The sequence below is a fragment of the Amblyomma mixtum genome, chromosome 10, assembly GCF_055824585.1.
Source record: "Amblyomma mixtum isolate Tamu chromosome 10, ASM5582458v1, whole genome shotgun sequence".
NCBI classification, from domain to species: domain Eukaryota; kingdom Metazoa; phylum Arthropoda; class Arachnida; order Ixodida; family Ixodidae; genus Amblyomma; species Amblyomma mixtum.
The window spans coordinates 81,984,284-81,988,694 of record NC_143021.1 but is presented as its reverse complement, the minus strand read 5'-3'; the positions used below and the strand labels follow the sequence as shown (position 1 = coordinate 81,988,694).

General features: G+C 46.4%; 1 pseudogene; it reads left to right on the top strand.

The window, feature by feature from the left end:
* The first annotated feature begins 1,356 nt into the window (after positions 1–1,356).
* Positions 1,357–2,552, top strand: LOC149326285 (uncharacterized; annotated as a pseudogene).
* Positions 2,553–4,411: the final 1,859 nt, after the last annotated feature.

The following is a 4,411-nucleotide window of genomic DNA, read 5'->3' as shown; positions in this document are numbered from 1 at the left end:
CCACCCTCCTAACTTGAAAGTAGCCGCCTATCTCACACGCGTATTACCGCTTTATTAAGGCGGAAGCCTTTAATGTCTCATCGTTGTAAGCAGTAGTTGTCGACAGAAATGTCACGCTTTTCAATTGGTCGGGACGGTCGTGGCGTCACAGTGCGCGAATTTCAAACGGGGCCAATCGTACTGTGGCTAGTAACCATGCAACCAATTGAAGGGATCGTATAGTGATGCTCCAAGTGGGACTGAGCTTAGTTAATTGCTTAATTACCCAGTCAGCCTAATTAACTTTTGTAGTCAGGCCATATAAATAAATAAAACCGAGTAGAAAATTGGTCGACCTCGGGAATCGAACCCCGGTCTTCGGCGTGCGAGAGGAGCATGCTACCCACTCCGCCATGCCAGCTCGATGGTTTGGAATGAACAAAGGCGCGTCTAGTGAATACGGTGTCTTCAGTAAGGCATGTTGACGGGCTAGTTGGTTTTTCATCTTGAAACTTGGGAAAAAACCTACCTAGGCGCAAATCATTTCACGACACAAAAAGAGACGAGGAGACAACGGACAGGCGCTCACGGTGTCTTCGCTTACTCCCATCCTGCTCCCTTCCCTTCCGGCGAGGTTTAGGTGTCCACCGAGATACGAGAGACAGGTACATTTCCTTTCCTCAAAAACCAATTTACCGACGAGCGGGGCGTAGAACCGAAAGGGCGTTGTCGTTCTATGGACTCCCTGGCAGCGTTGCAGGACGCTTTCCCGTTCCCCTCTTAGAGGCGAAGCTTAACACCTTAACCACACATCAGTGACCACACTTTAGGTCAAAAAAGTGCCCCCCTGAATTTTGACGGCTGTCCAGCGAGATATGTGAGACAGTTACTGCGTAACTTCCTTTCCACAAATACAATTTTAATTTTCTTCATTGCGGCGCTCTTTGTCTTCTTTCACTCCCATTTCCTCCCTTCCTCTTCGGTGCGGTTCAGGTGTCCACCGAGATGACAGAGAATAACTGCGCCATTTCCTTTCCTCAAAAAAGCGTTGCGGTCAAAGGGCAAGGCATCGCGTCGAACGGGTGGTGGCGTTCCGTGGATTCCCTGGCAGCGCTACAACACGCTGTCGCGTTCCACTCCTAAAGGCGAAGCTTAAGCGTCATTAATTAGCAGTTAATTAGTAGTCAGTGATTAACCATTAATTAGTGATTTGTCATCACTTAGTAATTAGTACTCAATTATATGTGACGCCACCGGTGCCCCAGAAGCAGCGGAAGTGGTGCGGAAAACGCTTTCGCCTCTACGCACTTTAGACAGTCTAAGTGCCCTTTTCCGCTGACGAAAACCGGCATAAGGCATAGGGCGTGGGCTGGTGGCTGTGCCACAACACGGTCTAAACCACCCGTCTTCACCATGCTCGTTTTCTCGCCGATGATCATCTGCGTCATGCTCCCTGCAGCCATTTGCGGTTCCTGGATGACAGCAAGCAAAAGTGCACCCATGCGCAGTGCAAATGGAGGGACATTCTGTGCTGCACCTACTGACCCCACCGCACCTGTGCTACTGTCTCAAGCAAACTGGGCCCTCGGACTCGACTGGAAGGCCCCATCGTCACTTACATTCTACGGACAGTCTATAAAAGAGCAGCAACCGGCGCCAGCACTCTGTGGGCTCGGTGGCTGTGCCACAACACGGTCTAAACCACCCGTCTTCACCATGCAGTTTGGTAACCATCTCAGTTTATTCTCAAAGAAAACTAGCAATTACTTTTTGGTACAGCTCCCGAGCCCCCAGTGTTGCCTTGTTATCAGTGTCGAGTGCTTTAATGTTGTTCGGTCTCTTCTACTGCTGTGCGGTGACATTGAGAGCAACCCTGGCCCCGATAAGCTCGACGCTATCCTTAGCGAACTAAAGAAGATGTCTTCTAGCCAGGCAGAGTTAGTGAATGAAGTGCAGCGGCTTAAGGGTCAATTGCTCTCAATGGACCAGAAAATGTCTAATTTGACCGTACGCCTCAGTGCTCTAGAAACCAACTGTGAAAATCTACCCACACTCCGTTCAGATCTAGAGGCAATGCAGACCACAGCAACCGTGACTGCTCGCCTAGTTGGTGCACTAGAGGATCGCCTTGACGACGCGGAAAATCGCTCCCGACGCAACAACCTAATCTTCTATGGTTTGCCTGACACTAACCCTGTGAAACATACTCGCAGTCCGAGGACCTAATAATTCGTCACTGCTCCGAACACCTCGACACCCAGCTAAGTGCAAATGATATAGAACGTGCCCATCGCCTCGGACGCCACTCTGAAGACCGGCAACGCCCGGTCATCGTTAAATTTACATCGTTCAAAACTAAGGAATCAGTTCTTTCCAAAGGTCCGAAATTCAAGGATACCGGTTATAGCGTCGGTGAGGACTTTTCACGTCGTGTCCAAAATTGCCGGAAACACCTTGTGGCTTTTGCCAAGGCAAAGTCGGCGTCTTTTTCCCTGAGGTTCAAAACGATGCATATTGGCCCAAAACGCTATATTTTTGATGAATCATCTCAGTAGGTAGAAGAGATATCGTAACAATCAACTAATCCTTCCCGGTCATTACGATCTTCCCGGCCTACTCCTCGTGCCAACTTTCCATTATCGGTAATCTTTACTAACAATCGCAGCTTCCTGCCGAAACGTGATGTCGTGTCAAATCTTGTAACATCGTCAGGCAGCAATCTGCTCGTTCTAACTGAAACATGGTTGAATAACGACATCACAGATTCCGAGATATTGTTCGACCTGCCTCATTTTCGTCTTTTTCACGCTGATCGCAAAGATGCTCGGGGGCGGGGGGGGGGGGGGAGTTCTGATTGCAGTCCTTGAGCAGTTATCTTGTTCTACCATTGATGTCACTTCAAACTTAGAAATTCTGTGGATGATGTGCCGGGCATCCCCATTGATAATACTAATTGGTGTGCGTTATAGACCACCTCGCAGCAGTCCTGACTTTCCTGGCAAACTTCACAATACTTTAAATAACATAGTCTCCAAGCACCCTAAGGCACACATCCTCCTGTTTGGGGATTTCAACTTCCCCAATATCGACTGGCACAACCAGTCTCAGCCTATAGCCAGTCAAGAAGAGTGAAAAGAAGTTATAGACGTTTGCCTTAATTTTAATTTAACCCAACTAATCTCCGAAGCAACACGTGTCGCAGCGGAAACGGCTAACACACTCGTCCTTATACTGACCACCAATCCAGACAGCCTAGAATTCATTTCGTGTCTCAGGGAAATCAGCGATCATAAAGTAATCCATGCCAACTTTAACTTCTCGCCTGTAATAAGACAAACTACTCAGAAAACTATTAGCCTCTACACTAAGGGAAACTATGACGGAATTAACACCGAACTAACTAATTTTCTATCGACGTTTCAAACGGATCTTCATAGTAGAAGTGTAAAAGAACTGAGTGCTTTTGAAACATAAGTTTTCTGAATTGATCAATAAATAAATTCCGACACGCAGTTTTCGAAAAATAATAAAAAACCCTGGTTTACAAAATCTCTCAAAAAGCATGAAAATAAGAAAAAACGCGCATTTCGTACAGCTAATCGTCAAGCAAGCCAGGAGGCTTAGGATAAATACTACGAAACCGAACACACGTACTTGGCGGCGATTAGAAGTGCGAAGCGTTCATTTTACGAAGTTGATCTGCCAAAAATGATAACGGATAACCCCAAGAAGTTCTGGAAAGTGATAACCCCGAAGGAAGCACGTCTTCCAACCCTCACTAACAATTCTGCTGAAAGGATGACTGATATCGAATGTGCAAACGCGTTTAACACTGCAATTTCTTCCGTTTTTACTAACGAATCCGAAGCACCATGTTTTAGATTGCCTCTTATAATCACCACAGGCATGGACGCGATAACCTTCAACAGTAATGGAATTTCGTGCATAATCGTCAAAATTACAATTCCTCGGCCTCCGGCATAGATGAAATCAATTCAAATGTCCTGAAAAACACTAAATCAGTCTGTTGCAGCATTTTTTATTCATTGTTCTCGCAATCACTCTCCGAAGGTACCATTCGAGACGACTGGGAAGTGGAGAAGGTCGTTGCTGTCCACAAGACAGGTAGTACTGATTCACCTCTTAATTATCGCCCCATTTCATTAACAAATGTACCGTGCAAAATCATGGAACATGTCATTTACTCCCAAATCATGCAATTTTTGGATTCAAATAATCTCTTCCATCCATCACAGCATGGATTTCGCAAGGGGTTCTCCTGCGAAACTCAACTAGCCATTTTTCTACATGATATTCACGCCAACCTTGATACTAACCTACAAACTGACTCCATTTTCCTAGATTTCGCTAAGGCATTCGACACAGTACCTCATCAACGCTTGCTTCTTAAACTCTCCCAGTTGAAGCAACA